This window comes from Sapajus apella, unplaced genomic scaffold, assembly GCF_009761245.1.
Source record: "Sapajus apella isolate SASKATOON/1434 unplaced genomic scaffold, GSC_monkey_1.0 scaffold40, whole genome shotgun sequence".
Lineage (NCBI taxonomy): Eukaryota > Metazoa > Chordata > Mammalia > Primates > Cebidae > Sapajus > Sapajus apella.
In genome coordinates, this window is record NW_022436980.1 from 8071882 (window position 1) to 8081315 (window position 9434).

Sequence of the window (9434 nt, forward strand, 5' to 3'; positions counted from 1 at the left end):
TCCATGTTGGTCAGGCTGGTCTCAAACTTGGCCTCCCAAAGTGCTAGGATTACTGGCGTGAGCCACCACTCCCGGCCAATAATGCTAATTTTTACATTGGAAAATAAAAAGTATTGGCAAGGATGTGGAGAAATTGGAAACCTCATATATTGCTGGTGGGAATGTACCATGATGAAGCCACTGAGAACCACAGTTTCAATAAATTAAATATGGAATTACAACATGGTATACAGCAATTTCACCATATATCAAAATAATTGCAAATAGATGTGCAAACAAAAACTTGCACACTAATGTTCACAGCTGCACTATTTACAACAGCCAAAGTCAGAAACAACCCCCAAATCCATCAGTTGATACATGTATAAACAAAATGTGATATATTCATACAACTGAATATTCAAATATGAAAAGAAATGAAATACTAATACTCACTATGACATGGATGAACCTTTAAAATACAATACCATGTGAAAGAAACCAGACAAAAAGGCCATGTGGTATATGATTTCACTTGTGTGAAATACCCAAAATAGGCCAATCCACAGTGATAGAGAGCAGATTCCTGTTTACGAAGGCCTGGGTTAGGAGGAATCGGGAGTGACTGTTTAATGGGTATAAGTTTTCTTTTCAGGGTGATGAAAATCTTCTAGAACTTGGCAGTGGTGATGGCTGCACAGCATTGTGAATGTAATGAAATGTCAGTGAATTGTACAATTTAAAATGAGTAAAATAGTGAAGTTTCTGTTACATGTATTTTCTGTAATAAAAAATACACCTTAGTTATTTGTAACATCTCAGGTGGAAAAAGAACCTCATTATTTTTTAAGAGACAGGGTCTCACTCTGTTGCTCAAGCAAGCCTGCAGTGGTGTGATGATAGCTCAATGCAGCCTTAAACTTCTGGGCTCAGGTGATCCTCCCAACTCATCCTCCTGAGTAGCTGGGCCTACAGGCACACATCGCCATGCCTAGCTAATTTTTTTTATTGGAAAAAGAATCTTTATGAACACTTACAAGTGACAGATAATGAAATTTCTTTTTAACTTTAGTTTTTCCAATTAAACTTTTTATTTTGAGATGATTGTAGAGTCACAGGTAATTGTAAGAAGTAATATAGAGGGATTCTACATGCCCTTCACTCAGTTTTCTCCAATGCTAACATTCTGCAAAACTTTAGAACAATAATACAAGCAAGATATTGACTTTGACACAGTTAAAATAGAAAGCATTTCTGTTAGAGTAGGCAGATAGCAGGAGGAGGAGCCTGTGAGAAAGGGAGATCTGGGAAGCCTCACCCACTCAGGGATCACTGCAAACCTGCATACTAATAACATCTCGAATGCTGGAGTGGGTGGGCAATTAGTCAAATGTGAGTAGAAAGGAGGAGAGATACCAATGCAGAAAGAAACGCCCCTTAAGACACCAGTAATTGCTCATTCTGCTGTTAAACTGTCAGAATGTAGCTAGCTACATGCTAATAAGAAGAAAAAAAGCACAAAGGGGAAATTCCTAAGAGATATGCAGATCGAGCAAGTGCAGATTTAACCTCGCTACAACCTTCCTGGGGTGGGAGTCATGAGCAATACAGCATTCGGTAGGATTTGTATCGATTATCATGCCTGCACATGTACATCCACTGACTATAAGGGGGAATCCCACAAACCGGGGGCAGGATCTCAGCATTGAGGGCTGAGGGGAAGGTGGAGACTTAATACGGAAGTGGAAAACTGGACAAAGACAAAAGTGGAGGCTCGAGACAGATGAGGAACTTAAAGCAAGAGTCTAACATAATAAAAACCACAATGCAGAAGTCTCAGGGCTGGTGACTCAACTCTCTTTTCAGCAGTCTGCTCTGCCTCATCTTTCAGGGTGTACTGCCTCTTTAAATATTCTGTTACTACTTAAACTTGGCTGCTACTGCTCCTGTTTTCCAGCCAGACCAGCCCACTTTTTCCTTGGAGTGTACTTTATTTACCTTCAGTAAACTCTCTGCTCTCTTTGTTAAATTGTCTTTTGGCTGAATTCTTTCTCTGAAGTAAAACAAGAACCAAATACCCCCACACTTCCTGGTAACATTTCCATCAGGTAATCTCCAAATAGAAACAGTTTTATTTCTTTTTTTCTCACTGGTATGTCTTTTATTTCCTTTTCTTACTTTATTGCACTGGCTACAACCTTCAATAATTCATTGAATAAGAGTTGTGAGACCTGACATTCTTGCCTTGTTTACTATTTAAGGGAAAAGCATTCAGTTTTTCACCATTAAGTACAATGTCATCTATAGGTTTTTACAGATGCTCTTTACCAAGTTGGAGATGTTCCCTTTCTATTCCTATTTTTCTGAGTTTTCATTATGAATTGGTGTTATGGACTGAATTGTGTCCTCTTAAAATCCATATGTTAAAGCTTAAATCCCAAACATAACCATTTGGGGAAATAAAGCTTTTAAGGAAGTAATTAAGATTAAATGAGGTTATAAAGGTGAAACTCTAATTCTGTAGGACTGGTTTTCTTATAAAAGGAAGAGGCATTAGAGATCTCCCTCTCTCTGCATAAGCCAGGAAGAGAAACCTCACCAGAAACCAACCTTGGTGGCATCTTAATATTGAACTTCTGGTCTCTAGAACTGTGAGAAATAAATTTCTGTTGTTTAAGCCAAACAATATGTGGTATTTTATGGTAGCCTGGGAAGAATAAGACAATTGGTGTTGAATTTTGTCAAATGACTTTTCTGTGTAATTGATAAATGCATTTTAGTGACTTGCAACATTTAAGAGAGAGAGGGAAAAAAAGAAAAATCATTAGGGAAACTGACAAATGACATAATACAATTTTCATATTTTGTTTTCCATGTTGTTATCAAAGTTATGGTGTAGCAGCTTATGTAAATTCTACTGGAAAATTTGGGTAAATAATACAGAAGAATGAACTTGTATATATTTTGATGGCTGTGTAAGTTGCATATTATTTAAAATTATATGATGAAAAATCGTTTAGAATAAACGTTGGTAATATTCTCAAGGTCTGAGAAAGGATTAAACGCTTTATCTTTTGAAAAATATATGTTATCAGAAAATTTTTAGAGCATCATAATGACCATACAAATGAACTATGCTCTATTAATGGAATGGTGTTGACTAACATGTTAGCACTAACCACAAGGGCTGTTGACTACTTAAAAGGAGGATAATCATGACTGCAAAAAGAAATTTGGATAATTGGGGTGGGAGATGTGGTGAGGATGTGGTAAAGCCTGCCCTCTGCAACTGATGGGTATGAAAAATGGCATTGCTAGTTTGGAAATGTATTAGTTTGCTAGGGCTACTGTAATAAAGTACTACCAAACTAAATGGCTTAAGCAACAGAAATGTCTTCTTTCACTGTTCTGGAGGCTAGAAATCTGAGATCAAGGTGTCAGTCAGCAGGGCTGGTTCATTCTGACAACTGTTAATATAGCTGTTAGTACTGTTTTTAAAGCTGTCTTGTCTCAGTTTTGAGGTCCTGGTGGCTATAGGTCAGAAAGTTCCCCTTTTTGAGCACCTGAATGAGGGCACACCTCAACCACTTCCTTTATCTGGGGCTATTAAATCCACTGCCACCATCTCCCCAGACAGTCTGTTTAATTGAGAGACATAATGGTTTCCCTTAACAACTTTTTTAAAGGGCCTCTCTAGCAAATAAACCCCTAAATGGGTCTATATTGCCTCAGACTTCAATCTTTCTTAATTCAAGTCTCCTTAGCCAATTTATACCTCATATCAATTTTAGAAAGGTTTTAAATCACCCTTTCCTATATTTAATGAGTCTATGTTTCATATCCTAGTATGTGATGACTCGTATATCTGAGACCATTTAACAATGTCTCCCCTGCCTCTGTCTTTAGGGATTTTTGATCCTGTCCACATAGGGCTGGGAGCCAGATGGAAGACATACTCTCCTATGGCCTATTAATCATAGATTGCCCCAAGGGCCAGGTACCTACCCATCAGATAAAGGACCCATTTATGTCTGACGTTCCACCACCCAGAAAAACCTCCCTGAATATTTGGGTCATAAGAGGTCATTAATTTGAGCTCTTTGTCTGATTCCCTTCAGGGAACTGATCCTGGTTTCCAAGGTCATTCTTGCAGACAGTGTGTGTTGCCAAGAAGGGAGATAGAAAACTCTAGTTAGTAAATAAAAATCACATTTGGAGATAGTAATAAAGTTAACCATATCCTATAATTATAAAACCAGACAACCCCTCCTTGGTGATAAAACATGCTGAAAAAAATTAAAATCAGACAACAAAAGACTTTCAAGCGTAGCTGCATGTCATTCTGTTGACCGTTGGTCATTTTAATACTGGTTTCAGTGCTTTTGGTAATCCAAAGACCCAAACCCTCTTCGAGTAAGCTATTGTTTCAACCAAATATGACAAATACTGGGGCCTAAATGACACTGAGTTTGGCTAATGCAGACCCTGAAGCCCCAAAACCTCACTGGCTTGCCCATCACCAACCAAAGTGAAAACGGAAGCAAAGGGCCCATAGAAACTGGCTAAATGGAAGGGTGTGGCTACAGTCTGGAGCTCCAATCGCAGGCACAGATACTTTAATTAGCAAACAATCTGTCCTCTATAAAAAACATGCACACAAATCAGACCATATAATAGAAAATCTTTTTTTTTTAACTTTTATTTTAGGATAAGGAGTATGTGTGCAGGTTTATTATATATGAAAACTCATGCTATAGGGGTGTGCTGTACAGATTATTTCATTAACCAGATACTAAGCTTAATATTCAATAGTTATTTTTTCTGCTCTTCTTCTTCCTCCCACCCTTTGCCCTCAGCTAGGTCTCAGTATCTGTTGTTCCTTTCTTTTTGTCCATGTGCTCTCATCAATTAGGTCCCACTTTTAGGCGAGAACATGCAGTATTTGATTTTCCATTTCTGTGTTAGTTTGCTGAGGATAATGGCCTCTAGCTCCATTCATGTTCCTGTAAAGAACATAATTTCATTCTTTTGTATGGCTGCATAGTATTCCATGGTGTAAATGTACCACATTTTCTTTATCCAGTCTATCATTGATGGACATTTAGGCTGATTCCATGTCTTTGCTATAGTAAATAGAGCTACAATGTGTGCATGTGTTTTTATGATGAACATGTTATATTTACTTTCTATTCCTTTGGGTATATACCCAGTAATGGGATTGCTGGGTTGAATGGTAATGATGTTTTTAGCTTTGTAGTGAATCTCCACACTGCTTTCCATAATGATTGAACTAATTTATAGTCCCACCAACAGTGTATAAACATTCCCTTTTCTCTGCAACCTCACTAGAATCTGTTACTTTTTGACTTCTTAATAGCCATTCTGACTGGTGTGAGGTGGTATCTCATTGTGGTTTTGATTTGCATTTCTCTAATGATAGTGGTATTGAAGTTTTTTTCAAATGCTTGTTTCCCGAATTTATGTCTTCTGTCTGTTCGTGTCCTCTGCCTACTTTTTAATGGGGTTCTTATTTTGCTTGTTGATTTAAGCTCATTATAGATGCTGAATATTAGACCTTTGTCGAATGCATAGTTTGAAAATATTTTCCTCCATTCAAAGTTCTTAAGTTTAATTAGACTCCATTGTCAAGTTTTGCTTTTGTTGCAATTGCTGTTGGTGTGTTTGTCATGAAATCTTTGCTGGTTCCTGTGTCAAGAATGGTATTACCTAGGTTGTATTCCAAGGTTTTTTATAGTTTTGGTTTTTACATTTAAGCCTTTATTACATCTTGAGTTGATTTTTGTATATGGTATAAAGAAGAGATCCACTTTTAATCTTTTGCTTATGGCTACCAGTTATCTCGGCACCATTTATTGAGTAGCGTCCTTTCCCCATTGCTTTTTTTTGGGCAATTTTGCCAAAAATCAGATGGTTGTAGATGAGTGGTCTTATTTCTGAGTTCTCTATTCTGTTCCATTGGTCCATGTGTTTGTTTTTATACCAGTACCATGCTGCTTTCATTACTGTAGCCTTGTAGTATAGTTTGAAGTCAGGTAGCATGATGTCTACTCTATTATTCTTTCTTAGGATTGTCTTATGTATTTGGGTTCTTTTTTGGTTCCATATGAATTTCAAAATAGTTTTTTTTCTAGTTCAGTGAAGAATCTCTTTGGTAGTTTGATAGAAAGATCATTGAACCTATAAATTGCTTTGGACAGTAGAGCCATTATAATGATACCGATTCTTATCCATGAGCATGGAATGTTTTTCCATTTGTTTGTGTCATCTCCAGTTTCTTTGAGTGGTATTTTGGAATTCTCATTGCAGAGATCTTTTACCTCCCTGGGTAGCTTCATTCCTAGGTATTTTATTCTTCTGAGACAACTGTGAATGGGATCATATTCCTGATTTGGCTCTTGGATTGGCTGTTGTTGCTGTATAGGAATACTAGTCATTTTTGTATCCTGAAATTTTTCTGAAGTTGTTTATCAGCTTAAGGATCTTTTGGACTGAGACTATGGGGTTTTGTAAATATAGAATAATGTCATTTGCAAATAGGGCTAGATTAACTTTCTCTATTCTTATTTGGATGCCCTTTCTTTCTCTTGACTGATTGCTTTGGCCAGGACTTCCAGTATTATGTTGAATAGGAGTGCTGGCTTTGGGGTTGGTTTGCTCTTGCTTCTCTACTTCTTTTAGTTGTAATGTTCGGTTTTTAATTTGAGATCTTTCTAACTTTGTGATGTGTGCATTCTGTGCTATAAATTTCCCTCTTAATGCTGCCTTAGCTGTGTCCCAGAGATTCTAGTATGTTGTATTTTTGTTCTTGTTAAGTTTCAAAGAATATGTTGATTTCTGCTGTAATTTTATTATTTATCCTGTAATTCAGGTGCAAGTTATTTCATTTCCATGTAATTGTTTCATGGTGATTGATTTTCTTAGTCTTGGATTATATTATTATTTTATTGTGCTGTGGTCTGACAGTGGTTGGTATGATTTTGGTCCTTTTGCATTTGCTGAGGAATGTTTTATGTCCAGTTGTGTGGTTGATTATTTAGAGTATGTGCCAATTGGTGATGGGCAGAATATATCTTCTGCTGTTTTTTGGGGAAGAGTTCTGTAGATGTCCATCAGGACCATTTGGTTCAATATTGAGTTCAGGTCCTGACTATCTTTGCTAATTTTCTGCCTTGAGGATCTATTACTGTCAGTGGGTGTTGAAGTCTCCCACTACCATTGTTTGGGAGTGTCAGTCTCTTTGAAGGTATTTAAGAACTTGCTTTATGAATCTGGGTTCTCCTGTGTTGAGTGCATGTGTATTTGATATAGGTAGGCTAGTTAGGTCTTCTTGTTGAATTGAACCCTTTACCATTATTTAATGCTCTTCTTTGCCTTTTTAAATCTTTGGTTGTTTAAAGTCTGTTTTGTCTAAAATTAAGATCACTACCTTTCCTTTTTTTTCTCTTCTCTTTTTGCTTGGTAGGTTTTTTTTCCCCATTCTTTTATTTTGAGCCTGTGGATGTCACTGCATGTGAGACGGATCTCTTGAAGATAGGCACCATTGGGTCTTACGTCTTTATCCAGGTTGCCACTCCATACCTTTTAATTAGGATGTTTAACCCATTTACATTCAAGGTTAGTATAGATATGTGTGGCTTTGATGCTATTATTAGGTTGTTATTATGCTGGTTTGTTTGTGTGGTTGCTTTACAGTGTCACTGGTCTGCCTACTTAAGTGTGTTTTCATAGTGGCTGATACCAGTTTTTTCTTTCCATATTTAGTGCTTCTTTTAGGGACTCTTGTAAGCCAGGCCTTGTGGTACCAGATTCTCTCAGTATTTGCTTGTCTAAAAAGGATGTTATTTCTCTTTTGCTTAGGCAGGTTAGTTTGGCTGGATATGAAATTATTGGTTGGAATTTCTAAGAATGTTGAATATAGGCCCCCAGTATTTTCTGCCTTGTAGGTTTTCTGCTGAGAGATCTGCTGTTATTCAGATGGGTTACCCTTTGTAGGTGACCAGTCCTTTCTCTCTAGCTGCCTCCAACATTTTTTTCTCTCATTTTGACCTTGGAGAATCTGATGATGATGTGTCTTGAGGGTGATCTTCTTGTGAAGTGTTTTGTGGGGGTTCTTTCCACTTCTGAATTTGAATGTTGGCCTCTCTAGCTAGATTAGGTAAGTTTTCATAGATGATATCCTGAAAAATGTTTTCCAAGTTGCTTCCATTTCTCCCATCTCTTTCAGGGATGCCAATGAGTTGTAGATTTGGCCTCTCTACATAATGCCATGTTTCTTGGAGGTTTTATTTATCTCTTTTCATTCTCTATTTTTATTCTTGTCTGTCTTATTTTAAAAAGTCAGTCTTCAAGCTCTGAGTTTCTTTCCTTAGCTTTTTCTACATATTCTGCTGTTCATACTTGTGAATGCATTATGAAATTATTTCAGTGTGGTTTCAGATCTATTAGGTTGGTTACATTCTTTTCTATTCTGGCTATTTTGTCTGTCAGCTCCTGTATCATTTTATTGTTATTTTTAGTTTCCTCAAATTGGGTTTCAACATGCTCCTAAATCTCAATATCTTTGTTTTTATCCATATTCTGAATTCTCTTTCTCTCATTTGAGCCACCTCAACCGAGTTAGGAACTATTCTTAAAAATCTAGTATGATCATTTGGAGGAAAGAAGATGCTCTGGCTTTTGTAGTTGTCAGAGTTCTTGTGCTGTTTTTTCTCCTCTTTGTGGACTGATGTTCCTTCTATCTTTGAAGCTGCTGTCCTTTGGATGGGCTTTCTTTTTCTTTTACCCTATTTGATGACAGTGGGTGTTTGATTGTGGTGTAAGGTGGGTTCAACCAACTGGCTTCATTTCTGGAATGTTTTAGAGGGTCAAGGCTCAGCTCAGGACCCCTGGACTCCAGGTTTCTGGTATTGGGCCCTCATTTTGTTCTTTGGCTTCTTCAGGTTAGGAAGGAACCTGTTGCATTGGAAGTACCATGCTGCTCCAGAACACTGGCCACAACACTCTAATAGGTGGTGCCAGCCAAAGCACTTCATAGAGCAGTGGCAGCAGGATCCATCCTGGTTCACGTGTATCAGCAGCACAGGCAGTGGCAGCATGTCAGGGTGTATACTCATGGGCTTTGGCAGGGTGCTAGTTGGTGCCAGGCTGCCAGGTTCCATGTAGTTGTTCTCAGCAGTATGGTGGCATCATCCCTCAGAGGTTCAGGGCCCCTTCCAGTGTCTGTGCACTCGTTTGTGCTATTCATGGTGTTAGCATGGGGGCAGGTTACTGGCAGACGCAGGATTGTGTGTGCCCTCTGTGAGTATTCACACAGGCAGCCTTGGCTGCTCAGGACAGGGGTGGTTTTGCTGTTCTCCCTCTAAAGTTTCTCGCTGGCGGCAATATCAGCCCAGGGTAGTCACTGGTGGGGGCAGGGCTAGTGTGGGCAGGGCTAG